The 13061-nt window shown below is 43.9% G+C and overlaps 1 protein-coding gene across 1 annotated transcript in view; it reads right to left on the bottom strand.

The window, feature by feature from the left end:
• The window catches only part of LOC142094969 (bactericidal permeability-increasing protein-like), a 49649-nt gene that overhangs the window by 27909 nt on the left and 8679 nt on the right, over window positions 1-13061 (bottom strand). The window lies entirely within an intron of this gene.

Genomic DNA, 13061 nt, shown 5'->3' with positions numbered 1-13061 from the left:
TTTTTACATGAAAATTACAGCTCATGTCCCTATGTTCTTCACATGCGGACATGTACATTGAAGAATTCATTCTTTACATACATAGGAACGTTCTTGAACTCCAATAATAAGGCTACTTGTGCTCTTCATCTACAGCATACCCTTTTCCATTAGATCTGATTTGTTACCAGCACTCTGTTGCTCTCAAGCTTTCTGCACTGAGTTATAGTTTGTATACAGCTTCAGGTATGAGTGTTTACAAATGGAGGAGAAAAGCAATTCAGGGTCAGGTCAAACATCAAAGAACAACATCGGCAGGCAACGGCAAGGTCAGAAGAAGCAAGAGGTCATTAATCAATGCAGGTAAGGTTGGTGCATGGATAAACAATAGACTTTCAAATACCCAGGTAACATCAACCTAAACTTATAGCATGCATTAAATAACTGTGAAAATGCTTATGAAATAAGCAAATGCACCTATCAGAAAATAGAAACAGGTCATGCTACTGAGCACAGACGCAGGTGCACCCACTCAGTAAATCCTGTGCGCTCCTACAGATGAATCGCCTGATGAGGTACCTATATAGTGGCCAAACGAGCGCACGCACTGAATAGGTCGTACAGACAGAAATCTCATAGTACCTCTATCCCTGATGGGGAGCTTAGGACCCATTAAATACGGTTTCCTATTCAAATTGTTATGACATTATTCTTTAGTCGTTCCACATGTACATCCTTGGCTGGGACTTAAGATATCTCCTCCTTTCCAATATACTACATATCTAATATTATAATATAGACTATAATATTATAGTCTAATATTTTTTTACATTTCATACTCAAGTTCATCTTTCATAAGGATTGGGGGAGGATGATAAAAAGAAACTAATGGTAATGAAACAAGGAAAACATTAGGAATCCTGAGTGATGATGGTAGTGGTAGCCATAGCTGAATTGATACTGGGTTAATAACTTTAGTAATCTCATAAAATCCAATGTTTTTGGGACGCAGTTTATCTGAATGTAGATGGAGTTTGATGTCCCTGGTTAATAACAGACAGAGGTTTATCCACAAACTAATTTTTTTTTAAATTGCATGTTGCAATTAAGTTCATACTCCTTCCTAAATTTGTCAATATCAGAAACTGTAGATTCATCATCTAAGGAATGAAGTAATATAAAGGAAAAAGATGACTGCCATAAACACAGAAGAAAGGGGATGATTGGCTACAAGCAAATTCTACCTGAGTTTAAATAATCAAACCAATCACATTGATGATCAAACATAAGATCTTAAATATTGTTCCAATGACTGTTTGATGCATTCTATCTGATCACTGCAGAAGTAAAGAAGAGTAAAACAAAGATTCAAAAGTCTTCCAGAATGTTCATATAAATTGAGCTCCTCTGTCAGAAATCCTAATGACAGCTATTCCATGATATTTGATTGTGTGTCCAATGGTAATCCATTGCAAAAGCAGTTGTGGCACTGGTACAAAGTGAATCATCTTGCTATCACCATCCAAATCACAGTGTGTCCCTTTGAAGGGGATAATTCAAAAATCAAATCTATAGATGAATGGATCCAATGTTCCCTGGATATAGATCATAACTTTATAATGGGGAGTAATTTTACTTTGTAAACATTTTTCACAGGAATAATATACTATTTGGCATCTGTTTTAAGAAAGAGCCACTAGACAGACCTGAGACTTCAGGATGATCTGATCGTTTGAAATCAGAATTTGGCAGTATGGTTGGCTAAGTGGTTAGCACTTCTACCTCACAGCACTGAGGTCATGAGTTAAATTCCCGACCATGGCCTTATCTGTCTGGAGTTTGTATGTTCTCCCCGTGTTTGAGTGGTTTTCCTCTGGGTGCTTCGGTTTCCTCCCACACTCCAAAAACATACTGGTAGGTTAATTGGCTGCTATCAAATTGACCCTAGTCTCTCTGTCTCTGTCTGTCTGAGTGTGTGTGTTAGGAAATTTAGACTGTAAGCTCCTCTGGGGCAGGGACTGATGTGAATGAGTTCTATGTACAGCGCTGCGGAATTAATGGCGCTATATAAATAAATGGTGATGATGATGATGATATACCTCTAATAAGATGGGAGACTAGTCGTAGTTCATTGGATTTGAAGTCTTGGTTGAAAGCAGCTATGATCTGTGACTTGGGTATGACAAGAACAACCTTGCAAGGATCACTATGTTTATGAAGAGAACTGGAGAATCAGCTTTCAGGATCAAGGCCTCCAAGTGTAATAATGTAGAATCATGAAAAGAATCTAGACCACCTTGCCTGACATGGATTCAGTCTTTTGGTTGTTTCGACATATGAAAGCTGCTTATATTCATTGTGAATCTTGATGAATTCTTTATAACCATCCATTCACTTCTTCAAAGACCTATTTAACGGTTAACAATTCACAATTTCCAATGTTATAAAAGGCCTCAGAGGTAGAAAATATCCCAGAAAAATAAGCAGAGGGATGCAATCTTTTATTATTACTTGAGTTTTGGTACAGAATAAATCCAGTTCAAACCTCAGAATCATCAACTTCAATAATAAACGTAAGGTATGCATTAGTGTTTTGAGAAACTGAGGCTGTAATGAAGGCTGATTTTAACTTGTCAAAGGCGAAGAGAGCTATTGGAGACATTAATGAAGGATTAGCTTCCTTTTCAGACATAGCTGTAATTTGGTGCATCAATGGTAAAGTGAATTGCCTACAGTGGTTGAAAAATCCTAAGAACCTCTAGTTTATAAGCTGCGACCATTCTATAATTAATTGGACCTTAACGGAAGCCATATGAAGGCCGTCTTTAGAAATAATAGAACCCAATAATGATAATGCACATTCTACAAAGACACATTTTTCTAATTTGGCAGTTTACATGTCTACGTACAGTGTTCAAACAAAAAATGTGAACAAATCAGAATATTATCGTCCAGTGATATAATGTTTGCAAAATCCTGGAAGTCAGCCATAGTATTACATAATCCAAAAGGCTAATGAAATATTTATAGTGCCCATCTCTGGCATTGAAAGCCACCTTCCATTTATTACCGTCTAATGCAATCAAAATTGTAGGATCTTTAGAAGATAACAATTTATTTGGTCAAATAGTTATATTACAGGAAGATGGTATTTCTTCCTATGATCAACAAGGTTTCCACAGAACATTGGATTTTCAATGTGATGGGATGGTTGCTGCAGCAATGGAAGCCTACTGTCCACAAGCAGTAATGGAATGAACAAAGGTGTCTCAAGGCGTAAATAAGATCACAGGAGAAACACAATTAGTGTATGGTAATGTTTAAGAGATGACATTGTAATATTACACTTACAATATAGTTAAAAGCAATAGATTTCAATGACAAGCAGATGGAGATACCGCAAATCTGGTTAACTGGAAAGCTAGATCTATTACAAGATTATTGATACTAGAATGGTACTTCATCAGGAGTGGATTGTGGAATGCCGGTTATATTCTTTTAGGTTACTGTTGGCCAATTGGTTCTGTACAGGGAGAGATCATCAGAGTAAATGTTCCCAGAGGACATCCACCTGCACAGAGCACATGGAAGTAAACTATAGCAATGCTACAAACCATAATCAACAGAAATAACAATGGAAGCATGACCAGTATATAGACAAGAGCTGGAAATCAACACAAAAATAATCCTAAAATTGATTGTAGATAACATGGTGAAGTTGTAATTAACAATAAAAAGTATAATAAATGTATGTTGTAAAGTAACACTGAAAAGGGGAAGGAGAATGAGGAAAAAGGGAAGAAGGAGAAGCCAAACAGGAACATAGTAACAGTTTGGGGAGGCACAGAGTTGAATAAATATACATCAATGACATGAAGGTACAAAGTACACAATCTTGATTCTGTTCCAGCTTCTCTCCACTCGCCCAGGGACTGCCGCCTGTTTCCTGCTCTAACGAGCTTCTTCCGGCCAGGGTACCGGCTGCACTGCATAAGCAGTCCCTCTGAGTCCCGGCGGCAGCCAGTGACACCACCGCTGTCGGTAATTAGTGTCCAGCTCCTCCCTATATAAGGAAGTATCTGGCTCCAGAGTATTAGGTCAAACCTCTACTCCAGCGTCCTCATGCTAATCTAAGTGTCCTGGTATATGACTGTGTTTACTGGCTTCTGACCCTTGCTTTGCCAGACTTCTCTTTTGTATTTCGTTTGGTTCTAAATATATTTCCGGTACCCGACCTCTGGCTATTCTGTGACCAACCATCTGGCTCTCCCTTCTGCACTGTGAATCTGATCGTCTTGAACTCAGACTGTTTGACTACTCTCACACATTTGCTGCTTTGTAAAAATCCAGACCACCTTGCGAGGGTCACTGGCAAAGTACAGGGGCATGTTAGACTACACGCCTCCCAGTTCAGTAGTGTTGATCCCAGCAAGTAGGCACCTACTATTGATTACCTTGTGACATTTGTAAAGGAGAAAAAAATACATAAAGGAATGTTAATGACATGAGGATTTGTAACTACGTACATCTGGCATAGAAAAGATACAGTAAGCATAAAGCATGATAGAGTACTATACATCTGTACATTTGTGTGTGTGAATCAATCCTTATCTAATGAAGCTGTAGTAATGAATAAATACTTGTGAAAATGAATATAAAACAAAGTAAATAGCACAAAAGGGAGATATATATATATATATATATATATATATATATCATACACACAGTATACATACTGTGTGTATATATCTATATATGTATATAGATAGATAGATAGATAGATAGATAGATAGATAGATAGATAGATAGATAGATATAACCGCAGGGGTTGAATGGCATTGCTTGGACAGAATTCAGTGGTGAAGGGAGCCCTGTTTGACCTTGGGGTGGAATATTCTGGAGTAAAACAAGAAGTCACAATACCTTGTTGGAAGATAAAACGCCTCTTCATGTTATGCTGTTTTACCAAGGACATCTGTTAGGGGCTATTGACTAATCCTGGAAGGAAACCTATGTTTTTATACTAGAACGGTATTTACACCAGTGAACGCAACTGCATGCAATTCATGCAAATTACACGTACGAATGCCTACCAGCTACAGGGTAGGTGTAAGAGCCGCCTTGTAGTGATGACTACAGGTAAGCATGCCAGAACAGGTGTTTGCATGTAAGAGAAACTATAGGAATGCATTTTATGTTCAGAACATCCTGATTTATGTATGTCATGTAAAAAAGTTAAAAAAAATTTTCAAAACAACATGTTTTTTTAATGATGATAGCTTTAAGAGTAAATTTATTTTATAAAAAAATTTTTTTGCATGCGTTCTGATAGGACACATATGCATGTGCTTATCCTGCAGTCTGTTCTGTCTGTCTACATACGGAAAGTCGGTGGTAATCGGATTACCGATTACCACCATGCCAACAACTGTGATTCCTACATAAAAAAGCAGAAGGGAGAAGAAGACGAATGAAATACAAGCAGACTTACCTGAAAAACGACGAGGGAGATGTCCGAGGCCAGCGCAGGGTGACAGGCAGTGATTCCGACTGGAGACCTGTCCGGCACTGCAGTGTGACGTAGGCATGACTTACTTCACTGGTAATTAAAAGTGCCAATGTGCGGACCCCGCAGGCTGTTAAGCCAGTTGAGACAGTTATAGGACATTGTGAGCTTTCATAGTGGTTTGAGAATGTATGGCAGGGGACGAAGGCAAATACATAAATTGAGAGAAATAAAATCAACAAGTCACGTTGTCCAGGGCAGTGAGATGAGATGTGCAGATTCTGGATGTAGCAGGTGAAGATTGTGGCTTGTAGTCTTTGGATGTTGTTCACTGTTTGTTAAACTGTGTTGTTTTGAAGTCATCACAAATGCGTTTCACCTAGTCTTCCTCATAAGTTATAATGAGGCTCATATACCTCTCTTTAGGCCACATTTTGGCAAATTAATCAAAAGGATAATGGAGCTGCCATTTAGGGCTAGTAACGTCATGCTAGTGCAGTAATAATTGGTCAATACCTTAAACCAGATAATAATGGTTGCTGACAAATTGTGGATACATACATGGACATGACTGATTGCAGTCAGATTTCTTGCAAAGATCATAGAAGTTTAAACTAGTTGCAATTGTGGGTACTGTCAGGGAAATTATAGATTGCAGTCAGATGTGTTTCAGGCAGACATCAATCTGACTAATGTATCCTGAAGGCCTTACCTTACCTTAGTTTACTTGATGTAACCTCTTCTCCATGTGTTTTGGGCAACTAGATATTCACACTTGGACAGAGTCCTCCATTGTCTGTGGTTATCCAGGAAGGTGTGATCATTATACGACCATGGATGCAATCTTTTCCCACGTGAACTTTCCGCTCATGTCAAACAGAAGCAACCAGAACTTTGGACATCTGCACATGGGCAAGGTCTTCTCATATGAAGCGTTTCACACTTTTGCACATGAGCCAGGTTTTCCCTCACAAATTGTTTTCACTTCTGCACGGGAGTGATGATTCCCACATAAATTTCTCACGCATGTCATCAACAAACAACAGGCCCTATCTATAAAAGGTGCTGGCAGACCTCCAGTTAGCTGCCAGTTTATTGAGCTTTGTTTCTCTAATCCAGAGTTTCTTTACTGGATGGATTATATGAACCCTGGTATTGGCTGACGATTCTTTTGGTTTTTGTGCTCTGGCATTCCCTAACAATTCTTCTGGTTCTCAATTCCTGGCTATGTTCTGGATTGTTCTTCTGTCTGATATTACAATGCATCAGTCTTCCAAACCTTTCTTTTCTATACAGGTACTGTAACTGTTGATTTAAGTATTATTCAAGACTTTTAACATATTCCTACTATTGGAATCCACTGGTCTATATTATTGTCTGAATACCAAAAGTTCATCAAGACCTACAAGCGTCAGTATACAATATAACTGTCACGGTTGGCATACAGGAAATTGATCCCTAGGCTCTGCTGAACATGGCTAAGCCCACCCACGGGTGCGGAGTCTAACAGACAGGTGGTTTTCACCAGGAACCCCTGCAAGGAGGTATGGTCTTAGCTGCACCAAGTCTGCAGGTCGCAGTCCCGTGAGTGAGTGTACAGCAGAACGATGTGGGGGAGCCAGGTGAAGTGGATGGAGACGATGGAGTCCACAGATGAGTGGTATAAATACAGGCACAACAATAATATAGGCTGATGGTCAGCAGCCAATGAGTCACTAGGAAAATAGGTGCTCTGTGGTATACAACGAGAGGACAGAGGCTGTCACTATGAAGTACTCTGGAGATGGTAAAGAAAGAACTGGAGCAGCAATAGTTCAACACAGCCAGCGGCTGAAGGCTAACTGGAGTGGTGGAGGTAACTCGTAGTAACAGCTGATGAGTCACAGATGTATTAGCGGCTCTGAGTGGTAGTGATGAGAGAACTGGAGCTGTCACAATAGAGTACACTGGAGATGGTAATAGAGGTACTAGAAGAGCGATCGTTCAACACGGCCAGAGACTGAGAGCAGACTGGAGTAACGGAGGTAACCCGTGGTAACAGCTGATGAGTCACAGATGTAGTAGCGGCTCTGACTGGTAGTGATGTGAGAACTGAAACTGTCACGATGATGTACACTGGAGATGGTAATAGAGGTACTGGAGCAGCGAAAAGTTCAACACGGCCAGAGACTGAGAGCAGGCTGGAGTAGCGGAGGTAACCTGTGGTAACAGCTGATGAGTCACAGATGTAGTAGCGGCTCTGAGTGGTAGCGATGAGAGAACTGAAGCTGTCACGATGAAGTACACTGGAGATGGTAATAGAGGTACTGGAGCAGCGAAACGTTCAACACGGCCAGAGACTGAGAGCAGGCTGGAGTAGCGGAGGTAACCCATGGTAACAGCTGATGAGTCACAGATGTAGTAGCGGCTCTGAGTGGTAGCGATGAGAGAACCGGAGCTGTCACAATGAAGTACACTGGAGATGGTAAGAGAGGAACTGGAACAGCGATGGTTTAGCACAGAACAGGAACTAAGAGCAGACTGGAACACAGGCAAAGCACAAGGAGAACAGGAACCAGAACCACAGGCTGCAGGAAGTGAGCTTGAAGAACAGGCATAAGACAGGTGAATCCAGGAGGTTTAAATAGTGCTCCAGAAGTGCTTAGCCAATGAAAAAGAGGGAGGAGGTCCTGAAGTGCAATAGGCTTGCACCTGCACATATTTGAATATAGCTGAATGAATGAACTGGAGAATGTCTTATGCTGGGACACGGCAGTTTCCAGATGAATGGACTGCAGGTAACGAGACAGGTACTATCTGTGGGACTGGAGCGTTACAATAACTCATGGACTGTACATGCATGCTGGCACTTGTAGTGCCACAATAGGTTGCAATATATTTGGATATTTTAAACCTGGTACCCAACAGCAAGGGGTATCAAGAGAGGCCCAGTGCTTGTCAACACTGGGCCAGTACTCTATAGGTTTGGGGTCTGATAATTTTTCCGGCTCTCCCTAGATGACTGAGCCTGATGTTGATTTAAAGTGGCAATGTTTGGACCCCTCAGGAAACAGTAAGCCTGAGGTGTCCAAACATTGCCACTTTAAATTAACATGAATGAACAGCACACTGACGTCCAAGTGAAGGGTCGGACAGCTGCCTCATCGGAATGACTGGCTGTCTGTGGGCGCTGCCGTCGGAGAGCTGGATCTTCTAATTATCGACCTATCTCTCTTCTCCCGCCTAACCAGGCACCTCTCGGACAATTCCCTCCTTGACGCTCTCCAATCCGGCTACCGCCTCCTCCACTCTACTGAAACTGCCATGGCCAAGGTTACTAATAATCTCCTATCAGCCAAATCCAAGTGTCACTTCTCCCTACTCATCCTCCTTGACCTCTCCACAGCCTTTGACACCGTGGACCACCCCCTCCTGCTGCAAACTCTTCTCTCTCGGTCTCCCTGGTTCTGTCCACACCTGGTTCACCTCATACCTCGCTAACCGCTCCTTCTCTGTATCCACGTCTGGTTCTTCCTCCTCCCCCTACCCTCTCGCTGTAGGAGTCCCACAGGACTCCGTTCTCAGCCCTCTACTCTTTTCGCTCTATACTTCCTCCCTTGGTGCTCTCATCTCCTCCTTTGGTCTTCAGTATCACCTTCATGCTGACGACATTCAACTCTTCAAATCTTTCATTCACCTTCCTCGCTCAGGTATCTGACTGCTTCTCCGCCATCTCCTCCTGGATACTCATTGTCTTTCCTCCGCCCAGCCTCCCATTCCACCATGACCTCTCAATTGTCGTCAACAACACCACCATCTCCTCTGTCACCCAACTCCGCTGCCTGGGTTTCACCCTCGACTCCTCTCTCTCTTTTGCCCCCCACATACATTCCCTTGCTCAAGCCTGTCGCTTCCAACTATGCAACATCGATCGCATCCATCCCTTTCTCTCTCAGGAGGCCACCAAAACCATCATCCACGCACTCATCATCTCCCGCCTCGATTATTGTAACCTCATCCTCACCGGCCTCCCCCACTCCCGTCTCTCCCCCCTCCGCTCTAAACTCAATGTGGCCGCAAGACTCATCTACCTCTCACGCTGCTCCTCCTCTGCCTCCCCTCTCTGCCTTGCCCTACACTGGCTCCCCTTCCCCTACAGAATTATTTTCAAACTCCTCACCACCACTTACAAGGCTCTCTCCCACTCTACTGCCCCTTATATCTCTAACCTCCTCTCCATTCACACTCCCGCCCGCTCCCTGCGCTCGGCCAATGACCGCCGCCTCTCCTCCACTCAGATTACCTCTTCCCATTCCAGAATCCAGGACTTTTCCCGTGCAGCCCCCCTTCACTGGAATGACCTCCCTCGCTCCATCCGCCTCTCTCCTACTCTGTGCTCCTTCAAACGTGTACTCAAAACACACCACTTTCTCAAAGCCTACCAACCATCTACTTAACCCCCATCTCCTCCGCTCATTTTCCCCTCTCTCCCATTGCCTCAACTGGCTCCTCTTGTGCCTGGTCTGTTTACCCTCCCTTAGGATGTAAGCTCGCATGAGCAGGGCCTTCTTCCCTCATGTCTCCTTACCCATTCTTCTGCTCTGTGTTTATTGCATCAGCCTGGCTGGAGTATCTGAAGTATTGGTACTTTTTGTTTATTGTTCTGTACTGTTATACCCTATATAGTCTACTGTTTGTACTATGTGCGGCGCTGCAAAAATCTTGTGGCGCCTAACAAATAAATGATAATAATAATAATCTTCTGGTTTAAGGTAAGACTGCTTAAATTGCCTTCTTCTTTTTCAGCAATCGTCATTTTAGTGGAGGTGTAAACCGTGTCAGGGTTCTCGTCCCCTTTAACACGATTACCACCGGTACCGTGTTGACCAGGGCCTCCTGTTAATTTTTGATCCTGGGCTCACCCCTACTTGATAGATGAGTTTGAGAAATGCAATAAAACATAACATTTTAAATTGAATAACTATTTTAATAATATAGACTAACAGTTTTATAGCAAACTACTACTCCTGTGTTACTGTGGTGGTTTAGTAAGCTTTGAACTGGGTATTCCCAGTTAATGCAGGTCAGAAGATCAGCTGTAGAATGTAGACAGTACTGTAACTTTTACTGTACTGTAAAACCAAATTTATATGGAACTATATTATATACTACAGAGGGCGAAGATGAATCTGGATTCCACTGCTCTGCCCATGAAGAGGACGAGGAAAGAACAAAAGAAAATCAACTTACCATTCCTGCGATCCAGCGCTGGTGAGTATTTCATCATCATCATCATCATCATTTATTTATATAGCGCCACTAATTCCGCAGCGCTGTACAGAGAACTCACTCACATCAGTCCCTGCCCCATTGGAGCTTACAGTCTAAATTCCCTAATGTAGACACACACTCACACACAGACACAGAGGGAGACAGACAGACAGAGAAGGGAGACATTAGGGTCAATTTTGATAGCAGCCAATTAACCTACCAGTATGTTTTTGGAGTGTGGGAGGAAACCGGAGCACCCGGAGGAAACCCACGCAAACACGGAGAGAACATACAAACTCCACACAGATAAGGCCATGGTCGGGAATCGAACTCATGACCCCAGTGCTGTGAGGCCGAAGTGCTAACCACAAGGCCACCGTGCTGCCCCAAGAGTATTTCTCTTCTTCCAGAGGTCCCGTCAGCAGAGGGAGGATGAGCCAATCTTGGCTCCCTCCAGCCGTTTAAAATATTGTTGCCAAGACGAAACAATCAGCGTTCGCCGAGTGATGACGTTGCGCCGGTGGTTATTTAAGCCATCTTGCCAGAGGTTCGCCGGCGGAGAGAAGAGAGGATGTCGTGGGACGTCCGGAGTAAAGAAGACAGAAGACGCCGGCGGAAGTGGCAGGGTGCCCTTGTCAGTGCAAGGAGTTACCCTGCCACTGAAAGAAAGCACCAGAGACGTCGGCGGGGAGCCCTTGTAAGGGCTGAGAGCGCCCCTGCCCAGAGAATCGCCGGAAGCCTCGCACCGAACGGGAGAAGAGGCGCGGCCGGCTGGATGGTCTGGAAAACCCTCCAGCCGGCGGTCAAGCAGAGTCAAGCAGAGTATCCTGCGCGGAGTAAGTATACTCCGTGTACATAGGTCAGACGCAAGGCCCAGGGTTAATTGGGCATTAGGTCCATATAGTTAGGGACTGATACGGGCACAAGGCCCTGTAGTCAGTGGGCAGAAGTCCATAGTCAGGGCACAAGGCCCTGAGGTAGAACGGGCGTGAGAGCCCATAGTTAGAATGGGTGCAGTCCCTGTGTTGTGTGAGTAAAGCTAAGTGGTAGTCCTTGTCAACAGTAGAGAAGAAGGCTCCTGTTAGTGCTATACTAAATCATCTGGTTAGATAGCAGAGGTGTGTATTACATGGTCAGCCTTCCAGATATATTAGCAGAGTCGTATTGCGCCTGTGTGGTGAATACTGTATTGTGCATTGTATTTGGTTCTGCTGTCTGTGTTCATTTACAGATGCAAGACGTCAGGCCCCCATTAAAGATAGGCTCTTGTTTCCTTACTGTTTTCCTGTTATAACCTGTGCAGCACAGCCCATTTGAGTTCCAGCTATGCGTCCCGTGGTTCCATTTGGGTGTTTCGGTCTAAGTTCCGGCAGGGTCCCTGACGGTTCCGGATTGGGGCGGTGTTCCGCTTGGGTGAAGGCGGCCATTTCGAGATCCGGTAATGACGACTGTTGGTTCCGTGCGAAGCTGCCTCTCCGGTGGTGCGCTGCTCCAGTGAGCCTCAATCGTGCAGGTAGCGACTGGTCCTTGGTATTCCATGAGTGACCCCATAGTGAGAAGATAGTCTTCTCAGTACGACCTGGGTGAGGGTTTTAAGAACAGCCCTCCGGAGTAGAACGTGAACACAACGGCTGGTGTTCCCCATAAGTAGAGGGAGGAGGCTTAGGAAGTACACTACACCCAGTTTATAGTAGCGTTGCATTCCTGACCATTATTTAGTTAGTTGGAGGGTCGGGCCGCCTGTTGTTAGTTAGTGTCAGTTGTGTGGGTTGTACATACTAGCCTCACTGGTAGAGAGAGGGAGGCTGTGTTGTTTCCATAGGTGACGGAGAGGAGCAGGGGATCAGGGACCGGAAGTTGGAGTGCCCAGTGAGTATAACGCTCTATTCCTACTTCTGGTTAGGCCCTCACTGAGAGGTTAGTGGAGTATTTGGGGCGGGACTGTTCCTGGTGCCAAGTACTCATAGTCCTGTGCCCTTGGCAAGAACAAATCGAGGTGGCGGAAAGCGAGATTGACTTGAATGTCTCTGCTCATTGCAGTGGTCTCGGACAGTACTTCCCTGGTAGGCACGGCCTTCATTTCTGTTTCTTCCGTAGAGGGAAGTGGAGTGAGGTGACAGAGGTTCGGCTGCTGGTCTGCTGGGATAGGACAGCGGCTGGGGTGACTCAGAAGTGGACAGGAGGTGGTCATTGTTTGTGAGGTAAGTTATCTGTGTGCGTCTGTTCTGTTCCATGCAGGCGTTACAGAATGCCTGCAGCGTTTGAATTCTTCTGGACTCCAAAAAATTAAAGTCAAAATGATAGCTTCAGCGTCCTGTCACATGAC

Source organism: Mixophyes fleayi, chromosome 6, assembly GCF_038048845.1.
Source record: "Mixophyes fleayi isolate aMixFle1 chromosome 6, aMixFle1.hap1, whole genome shotgun sequence".
In the NCBI taxonomy this organism is placed as follows: domain Eukaryota; kingdom Metazoa; phylum Chordata; class Amphibia; order Anura; family Limnodynastidae; genus Mixophyes; species Mixophyes fleayi.
Note: the sequence above shows the minus strand (reverse complement) of the source record. Positions and strands in the feature narration are given on the sequence as shown.